Source organism: Sinohyriopsis cumingii, chromosome 3 (assembly GCF_028554795.1).
Source record: "Sinohyriopsis cumingii isolate HCF-2022 chromosome 3, ASM2855479v2, whole genome shotgun sequence".
In the NCBI taxonomy this organism is placed as follows: Eukaryota; Metazoa; Mollusca; class Bivalvia; order Unionida; family Unionidae; genus Sinohyriopsis; species Sinohyriopsis cumingii.
Window position 1 is genome coordinate 114,662,225 of NC_142963.1, and position 20,914 is coordinate 114,683,138.

General features: G+C 36.4%; 1 protein-coding gene across 10 annotated transcripts in view; it reads left to right on the plus strand.

Annotated features, from left to right (window-relative positions):
- Positions 1–20,914, plus strand: part of LOC149803625 (chondroitin sulfate N-acetylgalactosaminyltransferase 2-like) — a 96,642-nt gene that overhangs the window by 11,766 nt on the left and 63,962 nt on the right. For 2 of the 10 annotated variants that reach the window (XM_089953373.1, XM_089953376.1), the window contains exon 1: positions 18,061–18,258. The exons of 5 other annotated variants lie outside the window; for them this stretch is intronic. The gene's annotated coding sequence lies outside the window, so the exon portion shown is untranslated. Of the gene's footprint in view, positions 1–18,060; positions 18,259–18,522; positions 19,694–20,914 lie in introns of those variants that run through there. 3 more of the 10 variants (XM_089953366.1, XM_089953369.1, XM_089953367.1) reach the window with 3 other exon arrangements.

The following is a 20,914-nucleotide window of genomic DNA, read 5'->3' on the forward strand; positions in this document are numbered from 1 at the left end:
GTGTGTCCATAATTATATGTCTGGCCACTGGCTTATGGGAAAATCCGTGAAATCTAATTTGTTTATAAACAGTAGACTGTTTCTCGTGTCTGGAATCTCTCTGTTATATAAAGATCCCATAGTCGAGAACCTGTGCATTTATTCACTGCTTTGATGGAGACGTAAGTACTAGTTAAATGGTATGGTATTTAGAACGGTTAATAGTGTTGTCTCTCTCAGTCTCTCTTTATCTCTCATTCATGTAGTCTCTCACTATTTTAGAGAGTAGACATGTAGATTTTGTCAACAATTATGAAAAGCGAGATGTAGAGCATGCATTTGAACGTTTCCAATGTTGAGCAGACCTTGATTTAACTGAACGACTAGTTTTACTTAATAGTTTTAACATTTTTCATTCTGATTTCAAACAGCTGTGAATTACATGTTTTATTGTTCTTAATCTGTATACTTGTTGAGCATATCACATCATTAAATTGAGCTAGACTGGTCCGAGATGTGTAATAACACATCTCCTGTGTGATGTCTAATTCACAGACTAGTATCAATGCAATTGTTGCTCTAAGGCCAGTGCACTAACAGCTGTAATTGTTTTGGAAAATTGGAAAAATGGGACTATCGCGTCTTTCAATAGACAGTAATAACTCTAAAAATTGGTTCGTACACAATGTTAAATGATGAATTAGTAAGAAGTGTCAGTGACTGATGCAATGTATAGTCACGTGCTGTTTAAAAATGCCTCAGTAGAAGTGGCTGTCTCACTGATAAATTATACCAAAAAGTTCAGCAGAAAGGTGTGCATGTGTGCGCACGTACGTATGTGTGTCTGTGTCATTTGGGGTGTTAACGTAGCTTAAAAAAATTTCAATCGTATCGCTACGATGTCGGCAGTTCGGCAGTTTATAGTGATAAACGCCCTGGGGCATCATGCCACAGACACGTAGCATAATATCCCACCGGGTAACATTTTCTTGACACCAATCTAATTAAAATCAAATCTTCGCTGTCCTATGTGAAGAAAGTGGAGATCTGATTTTAATCACATTATCCTGATAAATGCCGACCAAATCTAACACAAAACCTCTTAATGTTCATCAGAAAGGTCTCTCACTGATTAAGTATGCCAAGAAGCTATAAATATTCGTGATATTTAGTGTTGTAGATTGTGTAATCTTCTCTGAGGTTATATATTACATCATTTGTTTGGGAATTGTGTTGCATTAAATATTACTTGTTTCACAGCCAAAGTAAATAATCCATGTGCCTGGTCACGGAAGGGGTCCTTGTTTAATATTAAAGAGTAAGGTATCCGAAACGAGGGAATTATATCTTGGAAAGAGCTCTGAATTACAGCAAGATCATGCTGGACCGTTTGCAATCATCTCTTAATAGCAAAAGCAAGATATACTGGCAGCGACTACAAAACCTTATTTATGCAAAAGTTCCATAGTTTATTTGACTGAATTTGAACTACGTACTATTTTATTTTCGCGCTGCTTAGAGATGAAAGACGCTTTGAAACTATTAAGTACTCTGTAAGATGTAGGTAGTGTAGAGAATCATAATTCAAGCATAGTAGAAAATTACTGTTACCAATTTTCCCAAGACGACTAGCTAAAATAGATGGCTGCTAAGTCAACGACCACATAATCATCATATCTAGTCATGAAACATGGGTGTAAAATAAACCAAACGTTGAACATAGACAAAGTGTATAATGTTATGGTATTGTCCGTCTGTCTGTACATCAGTCCATTTTGTATCACTTTCTTTTACGCACAATAACTTAAGTTTCACACAGTCTACCTCTACCAAACTATGAATATTTTGCGCATGAGATAAGGAAAAAGTTTATAGATTTTGAGATCAAAAGGTTAAAGGTCACTGCGACTAAAAGAAGAATGGCTTCTGCATAATAACATTGGTTATTTTAAATTGCAGACCTTTATCAAGCGTTGTGGTCGACTTGCAGTTGCAGTAAGAAAAAACTCAATTGATTTTAGGGTCAAAAGGCAAAAAGTCAGGGTCATGTGATTAAGAGAAGAAAAATGTTTTCCACCCAATGATTTTAGTTCTGCATCATAGACCTGTATTAAACTTCGTAGATAAAATGCACTTAAAAAAATGAAGAAGTCTACCGATTTGGGGGTGAAACTAGGAAAGGATGTAGTCACTTTTTTTCTGAAAAATGAAAACTGGTTTCTGCACAAAAATTTCAGTTCATGGTCATATACCTTCACCAAAGTTTGTTGACAGTTTGCATTAGTGCAAGAAATAAGCTTTTAGATTTTGAGGTTAAATATTCAATAGCCAAGGTCACTTTGGCTGAAAGAATAGAAATAGTTCGCATATCTTTATTTCAAGACCACATAACAAGATCATAGTTTGCCAAGAACTTGCCTTTAGGATAATTAAGATGACTATTTATCTTCTGGTCAAAAGGTCGAAGTTTATGGTCATTTTGACTGAAGAAAAATGGTTTTTGCATGATAATGTTTGTTTTTGAATTTCTTAAGTGACCAAACGTTTTGGATGGCTTGCATTTATGGTATGAAAGTAATCCACATTAATTTTGGGGTCTTAATGTTTTGTCGTCCTAAAATAAAGGTCAATGAGACATTTTTGTCAATAATCTCCAGAGTCAATCATGACCTAATAGAATCTACATATAGGACGATTAAACACGAGGCGGATAGAACATAAAGTACCGTTCACTGTATTGTTTTCAGTAATTACTAGCGTACACGTGATACAGTATCCATATTTACTGTAGATGCAGTTTTCAAATGAATAATGTTCAACAGTGAAGAGTTTGCACATTCTCACAACGTCCATTACTCATCATGGAAAATGTTAAATTTGGTACACACTCAGTCAGAGCGGTGGGGAGATGCAGTGCATACAGTCACTTCCACCAAAGTTTGACTCACTTGAGAGGATGGCATGCACGGTCAAAATCTGTAGTTTGTCTAATAATATAGACAATATAGCGTGTTGTTTAGCCATCTGCCGTTGAACTTTTTAAAATAAAAATATTCTTCAATTATTTTTGGCGTGATTTCAACAATTAAGTAACAATAATACTAATTGATGGTCAGTATTGTTATTATTGTCAGCATGATGAATCGAGTTCGCATGCCTCTATCACGACTTCTGGCTTCAGCGTGACAGAGTGCTTCTGGGTATCAAAACCGGAATATCAGAGCTGCTGAGTAATTTTTGTAACACTTAAACCCTTCAGTAATTCTGATTAAAGAGCGCTAAATTGATTAGCACCATTACTTCAATCAGTGTATCAATGTTCATGCAGACCACTGTTAGTACGTTTTCTAAATGCCATTGAGGATCTACAAATTATGAGTTTAACAAGTTCAAACATTTTGCTGAAACATGCGCGATACATTGAACTTGAAGGTGCCAATACACTCTGCGGTTTTGGATGTAGAATAATCCCAATGCGTTCCTGCTTGTTGTGAGCGGCGTATAATGGAGGCAGGAACCGCGGCGATTGATTTAGTGAGAGTGCTGGACGCGTGACAGAAATAGTGCTGGTTCGAATCCTACCATCAGATCAGCCCACGTCGGTTACCGTGATGATTCATTGGGCAAGGCACTTCACTCCGATTGCCTCGGCACCGAATGACATACTTGTGTCACTGTGTCTTTAAAACCAAACTAAACTGAAGGTGTAAATTCTTTATTGAATGTTTATTTTAATATCTGAGTTTCTAACATACCGATGATACCTTGAATACATGTATTAAAACGTGTTACAGACACACGGGTTGGTAATAACGTTTCCATGCAACAAGACCCTGTTTGACAAATATTTGCTGCCTATCTGACACATCTTTAGGATGCATGCATAAAACAACAACTGTGATTAAGTGGCACGTGATATTCCGATATTTGAAAATACCGTGAATTCATTTTTTTTTAAATAGCGATTCCAACTTTTTAAAATAAAAAAAATTAACGGTTGCTTATGACGAAGAGATCCCAAAAAGGCATGAAATTCTTTGGAATCAAAACGGCTGTATTTTTCAATCCGTGAATTTAACTATCATCAATTGTGTCTCGTTTCGCAAAATGGCGAAGATCTATACCCGTGAAAATAGATAAATCTACAGAACCTGTATCAGTACAACATTACATGTTATGTTCAAACCATTTAAAACTGACCAGATTATTATTTTTGTAACCAAAATGCAGGATGTTTCTCCAGCAGCCAAGTATATATGGTGGTACTTCATTGTTAATTTTGTGTCTACATCTGTTTTAAATCCAGTCATTATAGCAGCAAAGGAAGTAATACTTGGGAGATGTGCTGTGTACATTAATCCTTTATTGAAATCATGAAGATCTGAGATTAGCTGTTGGATTAATCGTCTTAAACTCCCAACCCTTGGATCCATGGACGCCTAAATTCAAAAACAATGCGTGGCCTATTTTTCCAGCACTTAAGGCTATATCAGCAGGCTCGAGTTTTTCTTTCTTTGATATTTCTTTAACGACTTTAATCTTTGGGGGAAAAAAGATGATTCACAGCTGCTGCATGGCTGACTCAGGAAGTAGAGGTTTAATGGGGGCATTTTTCAAACGTTGCCAATCTAATGTGGTGAGAACAATATCACCAAACCTTGCTGCAAACCATCACGTTGTTCATCTGAACGTTTGATTCTATCAGGCCCGGCTCTACAATGTGCGGGGCCCAAGGCAGCACATGAGGCCCAACGCAGCAAGCGATGGGCGCGGGGCCCCCAAGCAAAAAATTGCAGTGCGGAGTTGATTTCTTGAAAGCGCGGGGCCCAAGGCGGTTGCCTCGTTCGCCTTGCCCTAGGGCCAAACCTGTTTTCTGTCTATCTACCGTCTACACTCTCTTATAAGTCGAAAAACTGCAAACAAGAAAGAGCCATATCTGCCGTAACATAATGTGCCTGCAGATCAGGTCTTTCTTGTTTGTTCTACTAATTACTCTTACAAACTGCGCAGGCCCAGATCTGCCGGCGCATTATGTGACGGAAGATATGGGGTCTGTGCAGTTTGTAGTTGGACTCGTCTTATAAGCGAATACTGACGGTATATATCTCACTATCTGTCTGGCTATCAGTCTGTTTGTCTCCATCGCACTGACATATTTTCTGTCATTTGTCGTACCGTCTAACTTTTCATACATTCACGATCCACACAAATTATCATTATTGTAGAACTTCAGTTTTTCAGACAGAGCTTTTGATATTAAAACTCGGCATATGTTCATATTTAAAAACGATTTAAAAATTATAATAGCTTTAGCTACAAGTACACCCGAAAAATCATTAAATTTTAGTGTACACAAATTTACATACGTAATTTATCCCAAGATAGGACCGAGGGATCATTATACAAATTTTATCCCAAAATACTAGGTGTGCTTATTTTGAGACAAACTTATCATTAGCAAGTATTTGTCACACTTTTGTAAGGTCTTTATATCTACCCGTGACATATATGTTTGACTGTCTGTCTCAGTTCATAGCTACAATTCTATATTCCTATTGATCAATTTACAAAGTCATTTAATTTCCTTTTTAACGCGATATGAAGTCCCATTTTCGAAATGTTGTGTATATGTGACTAATTGTTAGCACATTGGATTTAAACTGATAAAAAAAATCAACGGTATTTTTGATCCTTTGATCTACACATGGCAGCGGATATCAAATCATTGATATCAACAAAATACCGACACATCTGTCCATACTAAGCCATTAACCTAAAATGACTGATATGAACAAAATACTGATATCTGTCCACATCAAGCCATTGACATGATATACAATGACTGATATCAACAAAATGCTGACACTTCTGTCCATACGAAGTCGTTTGTATAAAATGACTTATTTCAACAAACGACTGACACATCTGTCCACACCAAGCCATTGACACAAGATTATTGATATCAACAAAATACTGAGACATCTGTCGACACCAAGCCATTGACATAAGATTATTGATATCAACAAAATACTGAGACATCTGTAGACACCAAGCCATTGACATAAGGATGGCTGATATCAATAAAATACTGAAATGTATGTCAAAAATTAAATTTGTATAGGACACACGGTACTAATTCAACTCCAATAGTAAACACATGGAAACACCAGCATATTCAAAATTCAATAACTTAAAATTTATGGGTGCTGATGATGACCTATAATTCTCCATGCACAACTAACCTTCGTGCAACCTTGTGGAGAACACCACATGAGCCGCGGCATTTTGTTTATCTACATGTGCATGAAACACATGTTATTGATTCTGCACCAAATGAATCAGGTGCTACTTTCACTGTTGAGTACTCCTGGGTCAAGCATGTAAAAATACTAAAATTGCATCAATAGAATTTTGTCTATACTTTTTAATTACATATAGGATAAGCTCTCAAAAGATATTTTTACTAAAATTTTAATTTTCTTTATTAACCAATTATGGACCACCAAACCCGTAAATACTCTATTATTTCTTCACCCATTTCTAGACTGGTTCACAGTTCTTCCGTATAATTAGTACCGTGTGTCCTATAATGAAACTCCTTATACCGGCTATCCTCATCATCATTGTGATCATGCAGTTTTGGATGATGTTCTGATTTCAGTTTTGTAATCCTACCAGCTAGAAAACTACATGTTATGCGACTAGAAGACATTGAACATTTTTTTAATACTCCCAGGTCCATTTCATTTATTCAGGTTATTGATGGCGTGTCAATTTCCCCCATGACTTGCCTTTAACTCTATCAGGATCATTTATTTCAATATCCATTCAGGTTTATATCGTTTGAAAAAAAAGGATTTAGTGTTGGACAATTTTGATATGGATCATAAACTGCTTCTTTAAATAATTATTTAGTTTCTTTTAATATTTTATATTATATACTTTTATCAATATCGATGAGTAATTCGACATTAATTGGTGCGAAATACATTAAATTTTTTATGTTGATGCTTTGATTTACATTGTACTGTTATGACACGTAGACTTATTGTAGATGCCCACCTTGTGGGGGTGGGATAATTGGCAGATTGTACATTCTCTCAAGATGTTCGCTTTGTTCGGTTCTCGTTATCTAGGAGATGATCGCCCTCGGTATTATTGCCCGGATCGAGTAAACTTATAGGTTGACTAAATAGAGATCTGAAAAGATATATAGAACAGAATGACACGAGCCCCCGTACATAAAAAACAGAAGAATTTAATTATTTACATAAACAACTATGACAATACATCACGTAAGGAAGATACACTTCTTCTTGAAATAAATCTTTCACCGAATTTCAAACAAAAATATATTTATATAAATAGCAGATCTGTTCAAATGATAGAATTGGTTCATCATAGAATCGAGTGAACAATCGAAGTCATTTGCATTGTACAACTTTATAACCTGTGTACAGTATTCCGGTTCATTTCGACTTCACTATAGTGGTTGTTCTTCTCGGTCCATCCGCTCTTTTGTTTTTCTCCTTCATCCTCCCTACTGTCTCCCCTCTTTCCGGCCCTCAAACTTTGTGTGGATAGGTCGATACGTAAGCCTGTAGATACGTAGATATTTGTATCAGTAGGTACGTGGATACGTCACTGTATACGTCAGTGGAGCTATTCCCCGTTTTAGAATAAACATAGAAGCAACCTAATTTTCTGTCGGTTATTCTACTGGGAATCGATCATTACTCCCCTCTCGTTATGGTCAGATATCGTTATATCTGAACACAGACATATGCCAAGGCTATCTGGTCAGCTTAACATGGCAGTCCATAAACAAACCTAGTTTCATAAGATTAATGTACTTTCTAATGGCTAGTCGATCCTGAGTCACATTAACAGCACAGTTCCATTCTCGTCTCAGTTACACAAATGAATGAATGTAATTCATTATATGACTTAACTATGCTATTTTCAGCGAATACACACATTCAGTTCTTTATCATACCTGAAATCATCTAACATCAGTGAATACAAACGGATTCTCGTACCTCATATCAACTAAAGTAATGCATGAAATCGTAGAATACCCAATCCCTATACAAACAAGACGACAACTTCAACCAATTCATCAAACTTACATATAGAAGATTATTGTACTAATTCAGATGAACTCAAATACAGTTATCCCATATCAAGAAAGTTGACCTACGAATTTAAACAAATCAATTCATGCAAATATAAGCAAATAAATTAATGCGAGTCATAATATTGGTGTCAACAAATTATATGAAATTGACGCAGATACCTCGTGCTTCAAGCTTCATTCGCTTATACCGCCAGAATTGTGTCCGTTGACTTTCCAGACATATGGCCCCTTTGATAAATGTTTTCTGACGAGATGTTCTTTCCTTCTCATAATTATGCATGATACAGCTCAACCAACCAGTGGCGTCACTGGGGGGTGCGGGTGGTGCGGAACGCATCGGATGACACCATCAGAGGGGGTGACACCAAAATGACATTACTAAAGAGCTTATGGGATAGACCTAAAGAGCTCATCGTCTGTCCATTAGCATAAGCTTGTAATCGATTCCTCCCAAACTACGTTGTGGATTACCATGAAACTTTAAGCACATATACTTCACTTAGTCTAGTTGGTCCTAGATGAAAATTATGCCGCTCACATATCAAATATGGCCGATGCATTGCCCATCTTGACAATCTTGTTATCGCTACTTCTCCTGAATGGATGGTCGCATGAAGACGGAGATTTCCTTAACCGACCTCTTATGATGTGTATTTGGTCTAAATGAAAATGGTACCAATTTGATATCCAATAGGTTAACCACACTGAAAATCTTCATATTGCTACTTCTCATGATTGGCCAGGTCGACATGAAGTTTTCGCTCCAAGACTTCGAATGATGTCTAGATGGTTCTAAAGGAAAATGGTACATATATGTGGCCCAATATGGCCGCTGGCCACATTGAAAAAGTATTTATCGCTACTCCTCCTACACTTGATGGTCATATCAGCATGAGAATTTTAGTAAAAGACTTCTACTTGATCCAAAGTAAAAACGTTACTGATATCAAGTCAAATATGGTCGCCACGGTTGGCATATTGAAAATCTTCTATTCGCAACTCCTTCTGAACAGGACGTTTTATTGACGTTGGGTTTTCAACCAAAGACCTCCTGTGATGCCAACTTTTCCCGAAATGAAAATTATGATGATCTGGGTTCTAATATGGCTGCCTCAGGGGCTAGATTGAAAATCTTATTATCACTAATTCTCTTGAATGAACGGTCATATCTTTGGTTTTTCAATAACAGAATTCTTATACTATTGTGCTGATCTTATTTAAATGGTGCTAATACGACGTCCAATATGTGGCCGTCTTGAAACTCATGCTTTTGACATTCATCATACAGAGACGGCCATTTTGGCATGGGGTACTTAATGGTATCCTACTTGGTCATAAATGAAAATTACATATCCTCTATATGGCCACCTTGGTGGCTATCATGAAAAAATTATTAACTCTATACCCAGTTGGATGCCTATATCAACATCAGGTTTTCCCCAGTAGGCTTCGTATGATACCTAGTTGGTCACAAATGAAAATGGTGTCATTTGTTCATCCAATATGGCTTCCATGACGGCTGTAGTAAAGTTCTTTCAGTACTCCCCCTCAATGGATGACCATATGACATGGGATTTTCACCAACGTTCGCGTAATTACGTCTACGTTTTCTTAAATAAAAACAGTGCCAGTCTTAAATCCAATATGTTAACCACAGCAGCTAATTTGAAAATGTTGTTATCGTTGATTAATGTAAGAGATGGTTTCAACACTCATCAATTATAAGGAAGAAATGGTCTTATCTTGCATTCTTGGGAATTCGTTTCGCCCAGTAGAGCATCAATCTCACCAAAGGACTGAATACTATTGTTTACACAAGTCTATCTGAACATTTGTGGATGCTCACCCACCCAGCCCCCACACACATCTCCGTTCCCCGTTTCCAAAGTATTTAAGAATATGAACCACAAACATTGTGCAGACTTATTCATCAACTACACGTATATGTCTTTTCAAAATATTTTACAAAATTAAATATGTCTGCACCCGCTGCTAAGATTTGCGGTAAACAAATATTACGAGATTTCTTGTGCTATTTCCCCCAGGATTCTGACATGTGCCAATGATTTATCGCTCTATTAAAAATGCATTAGCTTTAAACCATTTTTTTTTTGTTGCTTTCTACCACATGATAACAAGTTTCTACCCCATACTAAGCAGATCACTTCAGCTTTTAAAATATTTTTAACCTTATATGTGTTAACAAAAGTTATGTAAATATGGTTTAAACTTTATTTCGGTGTTATACTGAATTTCTTTGAAGAATAATCATGCCGCTGCTTACGTAACGGAGGGGTGGGCACATGTTTGAATAAAAATATTTAATGATATTGAAATAGGATATCGTGTAGTTTTTAAGCTAAATGAATTTCCTTTTTGAACTTTCCTTTAAAGTTTTGGAAAACAGTCTACATGAAATTTACATCCTAATTTATTTTAATGCTTGATGTAAATCTTAGCTTAATGGCACCGTTCGAGCTAGCTTAGATAATTAGCTGCAAAAGAAACTCTCACGTTGTATATTCATTTTTTTAAAAATACATTGATTATAAGGAATGATGGACCAATAAAAATTCAACATTTTTCGTATAAATTCCAGATTGTTTCACCAGGGACTCCATATTTATTGTTTTGCGGTTATCACATGCACGTAATAGGTAGCGGTCCAACAATGCCTGCACGTTTGGCTTTATCCATTTCTTCAAGTATCACTAAGTTTCAAATAAACAGCAGATCATTTTTGTAAAAATTTCATTTACGTTAAAAGCAATAAAATCATACTCTCTTTCCCAGCTGCAGGCTCAGGTATAAACGCCTAATGTGCCCTCCAGCATGTCGTCGATTTAAACCTCGTTCAGCGATTTCCGTCATGTCGAAGACATAACCCCGGATGTGGTTGTAAGAATAAACGTAAATTTAGTGGGCTTGGTGATTCGCCTATGGCGGAATGCACCAGTTATATTGCCAGTGAAGGCCGGAGTTTGTCTCCTTTTGTCATCATAATGAACCACATAAACGAAAGTAGTTCCCAACAGAGTTCTCAATGATTACGAATTGCATTCGATGTTTCTTTCTCGACTTGGCGGAAAGGACTGAAGTTGTTCCCATTGGCATGTCCTAAGAGTAACTAACTGGGGAATATGCCGAAGTGGCTAAGTAGTTAGAGTGCCGGACTCTTGACCGAAAGGGTGTTTGTCGAAATCGTAGCGTCGGATTGGCCCGGATGATCAAATTTAGTGTGTCCTTGGGTACATGCCTTTTATCCCAATAATGCCCAACACTAAATAACCTACCTGTGTTGTTTTGCCTTAAATTCCAAACTTACCCAAATCTCATTTATTCCTTCTAGCCATGCCTTCACCCAATTTGTATGTCCAGTCATACCTATTTGACCAGACATCGCTGAAAAGCGTTTGGAAAATGGCTTCTACTTCCAAAAAAGTATTTTCTCGATTTAAAATTGCTTTTCAAAGCATCTGCCAAAGTAACTGATAAAATAGAAAATACAACGCTTAAAATAGCAGTTCTGTTGTAGCAAATGTATTGATCATTTCCTAAAAAATTCATAACTAAAGTAAAATAAATTACATTTCGAGACGAGACTAATCACGGTGTCAAATGGTGTATGCAAGAAGTGGCGGCGTTTGTTTATGACATGAAAGAGTGAACAATTTGGCAGGTAGGACTGAATAAACCCACCCTATTGCTCATTCTTAAATTCATTGTCAATCATACAGCTCATATCTCAAATGTATACCGATAGCTGACACTAGAAAGCATTCCGACTAACCATTCGTACTACCATTGAGCCATTTGCAGCTTCTCGATGAATCATGCGAATCATATCTCGAATGCATGTTGATCTTTGCCATTCGGATTATTTTGGCTATTTACAAAATAAGGATTGATCGAGAAGTTATGAATGATCAAAATATTTTTTTCATTTGTAACCTCTCAGTCGACCCACAGTCACTACAATGATAAAAATAGCCAAGATGGTCCGAATACACTAGATTTAAATTTTTGGCGGAGAAATTTCCTGTGGACCCAATGTACGAGTTTTTTGTAAATTACTGCGCCGACACGCATTTGAGGTTTAAGTTTGTCTGTCAGAAATAGCAGATGTCGCCTGAATGACATGGCATATGATTTACCGAGAATTTGTGAATGTATTTTTAATCACACAGTAGAAATATCAGTGATATTCTGAATAGGTTAAGTTTCCTTTTTGCGAAGTAAATTCTGGCTAACAAAATGTATGATTTTATTTAGCTCTACAGGTCACATACCAAAAGAGCTTATGGGATGATCTTTCGTCAGTTGTTTGTCCGTCATCCTTCCATCCGTTTGTATAAGTTTGTTATCGCTATTCCTCCTAAACAAATTGGAGGATTGCCGTGAAACTGTACTCACATTGATCCCATCGTCTAGTTGGTCCTAACTGAAAATGATGCCTGTCACACATCCAGTATGGTCGCCACAGCGGCCATCTTGACACCTATTATCACTACTTCTCTTAAATGGATGGTCATATTATCATCGGGTTATCACTATGATAGCTGACCCTAAATAAAAAAAATGGTTCTGACATCCAATATGGCCATTCGTATCTGAAAACACGTTACTCAACTTAATAATAGCACGCTGACAAAACAATTCTCAGTGACAATATTAGCAATAACGATGTTAAGGAATTGATATGAAGACCAATAAATTAAATCTAGAGAAATACAAGAGTTTGTGAAAAAATAAAAAAGCTAGTGTTCACCAAGCATACAAGTGTCAACTCAACTCGTGACTAGTGATAATGAAATGTCAACTTACATTCATGTCAAAATGTTTCAGCTGATTTTATATGATATTTATGATGGGTTTTGTATTTTGACCGTAGCACCTGTAAAGTAAAGAAAATTAAAGTAATATATTATTTTTTACCATGGAACTGATTTATGTTTATTTAAAAAAAATACCATATATAGTTTTAGTGAATGCAATATTCCGCTTCCACGATACTTATTATATTCCATTTAAGTATTTCTCTTATAATTTTGATACCTATCGGAAAAGCAACAAGGGCATACCAGAAGTCGCATTCAACCAGACCTCTCGCGTGGCTCTTCGCCAAATGATGTCTTGTTAAATGCCAGGTTTCTTCGTAGCGCGCCAGTAATAGTCGTTGCCAACATTAGGATAAGCAATTTTATTGGTTGATGAGATGAGGTAATACGCCACTGTGACGATGTCATGTTTCATGGAAGCTTGATGAATTTTACCGGCTGGCTGAAACGCTCCTCCTACATCGGCGTCTGTTTACAAAATGATATTTAATGATGTTCTTTTAAGATTAGTGTGTGTGTGTGTGTGTGTGTGTGTGTGTGTGTGTGATTTGGATTTTTAACGTAGCTTTAACATTTTTTCAGTCATATCGCTACGATGTCTGCACTGTGACAGTTTCTAGTGATGCCTAGCACTGTGGTATCATGCCGCAGACATGTAGCTTGATGTCCCCACCCAGTCACATTCTCCTGACACCAGGCCGACCAGTCCTAACACTAACTTCTTAATGCTGAGCGCCAAGCGAGGCAGCTGTTTGTACCATTTTTGTAAGACTTTGGTATGACTCGGCCGGGGATCGAACCCACGACCTCCCGCATCCAAGACTGGAGTATATTTTTGGCTTGAGCGGTTTCAGAACCTATGTTTAGATAAAGGCTGTGATAGCGAGAAATAACTTTGTAGTTTCGCTTCTACAAAATATGACCAAAGTGCCATCTGTTATTAAAGCGATCAATGCAGCATTTAACAAACCCTCATACAGAGGAGAACGTACTGAGTCACGACAGAATCGGGTTGAACGAGGCGAGTATATTACGAACCACATTTTGTGGTAACTCAACTGACAAGACTGCTAATAGATTAATTATCGTTCTTTTTGCCTTTCTGTCAAATATAGAAACTCCCTTTGTATAATGTATGGGAGTCATTAGAGTGACTAACGTTATAAGCGACAGATCATTATAGATAGGGAAGGTTCCAATACGGTTGTTTTATAACAGAACCTTACATAAAAAAGGTTTCTTCGTAACGCGCCTGTAATAGTCGTTGCCAACGTTAGGAAAAGCAATTTTAAATGTTAAATCACATTATACGCCATGCATATTGGCCAGGAAATAAAATGAAGTGAAATATTAAAGTGTGAAAGATACAAACAAATCAAACAATAAAGTGACCCCACCGCCTTCAAATGGTATCTTCCAGCTTAGGGTAAGAAGGATGCTTTTGAATGGTATCTTTCAGTTTAGGGTAAGAAAGATGGTTTTTATTGATATTGCAACGTCGCGCTCTTAGCAAGAGGGGTAGTTAATTGGATTTGGCTGGCGTTATCTAGAGGGTGACCTCCCTCGATGTTATAGCCCGCCCAGTGGAAGTGAAAAAAGAATAGAGTTTCAACAGAGAACTGAGCAAGAATATTGGGAAGAAATAAAGCAATACGAGCCTCCTTAGACAAGAAAAATAACAAATTTAATAATGACAAAAAATGTGGCAATTCCAATTCAATCTAAATTATGTCAACAGAATTTAATAGCAGTGTCCAATTTGGATTTATTTCATCATAGTAACGACTGGTGAAAAGAGCCCAATGTCCACGACTGATTTGCATCACCTTCAGCCCCTTGATCGTGTATCAACGTCTTCCTGTTTCCTCGAGCCTTCCTATTCTCTATGCTTCACCCCTTCTTGGACTTCCTGGTCTTTTATTCTGAAATCATCACTCCTTTTTCTTTGTACTTTTGTCTTCGGACTGTCCCGTCTCTCCCCAGAAAGCTGTTCCTTAATGATTTTCTCTTTTAGAACTTGTGCGTCCTAGCACTAAACCCTGTCTTTCTTACAAGACAGCCACCTGGTCCCTTTCTTGTTTAACGAGGAAATCACTATTCTCTTTAGGCTTCCCCTGGGTGACAAAACCACTCCCCTCTCAGGAAATTAAGACTAAAGAATTCCGACTAAGGTCGTCACTTTAAATTCTCATTGCTTCTAAAGTGTACGCCTTAATTTATTCTGCCCAGTCGTAGGCAGTGGTTCCTACATTTTCCTCAAGATAATAATTTCTTCCGTCCGATATGGACAGCATAGAATCTGTGAACTACGGGGTATATCAATTTCCCTTTGAAAATGATAATTTGACATGGGTTCCTATCAAGTGGTTATTGTTGGTAGCTTATATGTTTACATTCTCCGGACATCGTAGCAATGCCCATTGCAGTCTTCCTGAGTCATAAAATTTAGCCTTTCAAGTTTTAACGCTGACACGGGGAAGAACAGAGGAAAGGTCGAAGTGACCTTTCACAAAGACTTTTCTGGCTTTAATGCGATATTATTTTAATGCTCAATGCATTCAACTTTAAGGTTCAATACAATTCAAAATTAGACACTTCACATGTATCTTGTAGCTTAGGGTAAGATGGTTTTTGATTGATTTGATGAGAAGGTCACTGTTATATATTTAAAAAGGAAACTAATGTCCATGTGGTAGCTTCAATTTAATTTAATTTTAGAGGGTGGGGGCCTGGATATTTTTTAGACAAAAATTCCTGCTTTCAGATAGCATACATTTCTTCCATTTTTACAACTTGATTATTGCAAGATTAATGACCAAACGGTTGTAATTAGACATAAAACATAATATATATTAGTAATTGCACATATATAAAAAACCTGAAAGCAATCTTGAGTTTATCACGCAAATATTATTTAAATCTGTTGGTTGAACAAGGTTATTGAATGTAGACTATCGAGTCGCTGTCTAATGATACGAACAGTAAGTATTGATTTGTAATTATGATCAGAAACATTAATTTTCACCAAAAATCTATATATTCATCCATCCATAGTATATATACGTGAAGATACATACATACATACATACATACATACATACATACATACATACATACATACATACTCAAAGTTTGGGTTTTACATATTTTACTTAAAATATATATTCTGAATTTGTTTACTTTCTCCTCAATAATGAAATGACCTCTGGGACTGGGACAACACACGTTAAGACATTAAATGACTTCTGGAACTGGGACAACACACTTAAGGATATAACTAGAGTAAGTGATGACCTTTGGGATTAGGACAACACACATATAAAAGGTCGATGTTTCTCCAAAAGCCATGTGATGAAGCTAAATCTGGACAATTATATACCCAAATAAAAGGAGCGAATAAAAAAAGACAAAATCTGATATTGCAAAAAAGATGATGTTGATGACGATGACGTCGATGATGATGATATTCATGATTATTTAAAAGAATTTAGAAATAACTTCACAGCTTGTTGAACGCTTTTGAATACTTTTCATTCTTTTAAAAATTTAAAAATGTCACTAATTTATAAAATTTTAATAGCAATACGGAGACAACAAGAAACTTCTCAATAAGTTAAATGATGCTGTATTTAAAATGCAACTCCCAATTATAGCGCCAAGGCCATATTTAATTAAAAATAAATTCACGTGGACTTTGCTACTGACTTGGTTGAATGGTTACTAAATTACAATAATGTTACTAAAAGGGACTACTTCACTGTGAGAATAAAATATGTCCTAATTGGACGTAAATTTTTGAGTTTATCTTTACTCATTGTGTCTATTTGCACCTTGGGCATTCATTTTCCTCATAATGCCATTATTGACGACGATCATGGTGACGGATTCACCAGGTTATCTGCACATCGAATACATGTAAAACGTTGATCGTTACAGTCATTGCCTTTAATATTTGCTGGGTATGTTGAACTTTAGAACTCATTTGAACATTGTGTAAATAAACACATAATGTAACGAACGCATGTACGTTGGCAGGAACCTACCTATCCACGCACATACATACATACATACATACATACATACATACATACATACATACATACATACATACATAAATGGGGGCCCCGAGTGGCCGAGTGGTCTAAAGCGCTCTCCGTCACGGATCACTGCCATCTAACCTCTGTCTGCGTGGGTTCGAGTCTCAGGCTCGGCCAATGTGGTTATGAGAGAAAGCTTTCCGGCAGCTTCTCGCGGGTCGGTGGATCTTTCCGGGGTTTTCCCGGGTTCTTCTTCCACCATTAATACTGGCCGCCATGTATAGCCTATCTTGCGCTGAAAAATGGCGTTAAACCCTATAATAACATACATACATACATACATACATATGTGCAAACGTACGTACGTGCGTGCGTGCGTCCATCCATCCGCACGCATAGAAAAGTAGCTAATATTTTTACTCAAACAACATGCTTATCGTATGTGTTCCGTCAGGCAAGCGGACATGTCTTAATCACATAATCTCTGGATATTTATGTGTTTACGGTATATAATACACCTTTCAACTGATTGATTCATTAGCGGCCACGATAGTGGTTAGACACGGTATGATTGGTTTCACTTCTTTTGTTTACTGATTGATTAACGGCTCCACTAAACGTTTTCCATACAGCATAACACGGCAACGAACTCTAAACAAATGCCACTTATATTCATTGATAAAAGCCAGCAAATGCGGTCAAAATAATATATTGAATACGTTTTAACTTAAATTAGCCAATCCACAATTAATGACTATGCCCTCAAAGACATTGTCGCAAAACACGGAGATCAGTCCGCTACGCTCCTTTATTACAGGTGGCTACCTCTGTTGAGTTTTCATTTCTATCATGAGTACGCATGAACAAAACTATGTCATCAACGACAAAAGTGTTAGACACGTCAATGAAAGTGTCCACTTTAACAACCGATAAGTGATTAGGTTTAGAAGAGAACAACTTCTTGAATTCTTAAGACAGCGTGTCACGTCATGTTAGATCATATGTGTGAGAATATTTTACACGTGTTTACAGTGATATTTTAAGTAGTTGTACGTATAGTCATAAGAAACGAGTCTCTTGGCAGTAAGCCATAGATGATGAAGGAGCGTGGGTGGCAAAACACGGCCAAATATCTACTTAACAGTTTTAAACCTTAAAAACCTCGATTACTGGAGGTCCGACTTCTTGTCTAGGATGATGGCGTTATATAAAGAGCGTGGAGTGTGCATCCGCACAATTAGTGTTTTCCAGCCAGATCAGATAATAAGTATGTCATTTCATATAATATGGTATAATTTTTAGTTTTCTTCTCATGTTGAGTTTTAAGTACATGTATTTGTGTTTCCATCAGAATGTCGGTACAGATCCAGCCAGTACACGTACTTGCAGTACATTGCCATTTAACCTTTTTCTATAAATACAATATATAACAAATATTTATAACATATCCTTTCATTTTTTCGTCAGAATTTTTTGTTAATCTCAGTGTCGGTTTTTTTTTTATAAAAAACTCCAGCAAATATTTAAACGAAAGAGGTGTCCACTAAGAAAATAGTTGAACTGCATATATCCAACCTGGTGGAAGCGGAACACAGTTTTGTACGTGTTTTCGCCGAATACGTGAAGCAAAATGACTTGTCTGGCACGATTTTTGAAAGAAAATCCTCCTAGAAAGATGAATATTGATATATAATCTTGCTATTTATTGTGAATTTTACGCCTTTACAATTTTCGCCGAATGGACGACAAACTTGAAAAAAAAAATTGTCGATATTAGCAAACGTTACACATACTCTAGTCATCAATGCGGCCAGATTTGGGACTGGAGAGGATGCAAATTAGGTACGTAACATTTCATTTTTGAGGTGGGTGGAAGGCTGAGATTTTTGTGGAACAATTTCTGGATCTCAACAGATTAAAAACTATTCTGGGTCTGATTAATAACACACACACACACACACACACACACACACACACACACACCATTATATCCATTATATTAGTTGAAAAAAAAAGATAAATTACCTTGAGGCAAGAGAAAAATAAATATCCAGGCTCAAAAGAAAATACTACCCTTGCCTGCCCAGAAAATTAAATGTCGATCTGTGAAACAGCCTATATAAGGTAAATCGGACTCGCCCACATGTAAGGGACCGAAAATCTAAGATGTCCTTGGTGGCTGTGGTGGTGGTGGGTGTTGTTGGTTGGTTGGATGGTTTTGTTGGGTGGGGGAGGTAGCCTGGCTAAGATTTGTTGTTGTTTTTCAAATCCAGCCCACGTAATCTTGAAAAACCTCTTGCTCAGAGTTTTGGAAAAATCAGCCTTTACTCGGCGCATTATTTAGCTCAGACTTTTGGAAAAATCAGCCTTTACTCGGCGCATTATTTAGGTGAAAGAGAATTCGGAAAGAAACTCCTGGGGTCCCCATATGAAACTTGTCCCAAAGGATGTTTCCAGTCATTGTTCACTTAAAGGTATTTAATTTTTTTACAATATAAATGGAACTTTGACTTCTTCACTCTTTAATATCATTTTGCATTTTCTTCAGATTTTCTTCATATATTGCCACCCATAATGTACGGCAATATTCTTTGCAGTATTGAAAGATATTGCAGTAAGAAGATTCTGGCGTTTCCCACCCCTGTAATAATTTGCAACAGGTGACAATGAACACACATGAAAATACCTGTGGATGACTTCAAGTAGGTACATTTAGACTATAGAGCAAATTAAAATTAGACATTATATTTGATAAATTCTATCTCACCAGACTACCCAGGAACTGCGATTGACAATGTGCTTCCATTAGTGCCTGAATATATAGTTCATAGTCAATAAGCAACTACTTTCCTTTCTCTTTATAACCCTTGAAAACTGGTAGACATACAAATGACTTGCGTTATAAATGTGGGATTCTTGAACTGAGAGATGTGTCATTAAGGCAGCGTCCCGATAACAGAAGTATTTATGTTGCTAAATTACATTATAATTGGTTCTTCTGAGTCATGAACGAAAATGCAGATAAAATTAAGTAACAGCAAGGAAACAAAATTTGACTAGTACAGCGTTCATTTGTCTGAATTTCCTAGTATCAAAATAACTTCTTTCCGAGAACAAACTTACCCTTGTCTTTTCTTCCTGTTTATCTAAAATACTCATTAATCCACAGAAAAGGGTGGAAACAAATGTGTCGATATTAACAGGATTCAGTATAATGAGTTTCTATGATGTTTCATGTGTCCTGCGTTGTGCAGATGCACACATACTTGTTCAATTTCTCCATATATATATATATATGGTGCTATTTATGGTGATATATATATCTGGTGCTATTCATGGTGATATATATGGTGCTATTTATGGTGATATATATGGTGCTATTCATGGTGATATATATGGTGCTATTTATGGTGATATATAAGGTGCTATTCATGGTGATATATATGGTGCTATTCATGGTGATATATATGGTGATAGGCAATTTGACAATTCTGGATTACAACATTAAACAATTGTCTTAGTCCATTATAAGTTGACTATATTACACACTTTGATGACTGAGTTAATGTTTGAAGTTGATATTTTATAAAGTATGTGAAAACACTGAATAGAAAACATGCTACTGTTTATGGTGTTGCTGATAGTTATATAAGGATTATGTCATCAGCGGTATTATTCATTCACACTGTATCCTCAAAGCATTTAGGGTAAGTTCATATAGCTTGGGAAAATGTTACTAAGTTTGAAACGTTTTGTTTAATTCATACAAAAGAAATTATGAAATAGTTGTATAATAGTTGTATCTAATGTGCATAGATAAATAGTTGTATAATAGTTGTATCTAATGTGCATAGATAAATAGTTGTATAATAGTTGTATCTAATGTGCATAGATAAATAGTTGTATAATAGTTGTATCTAATG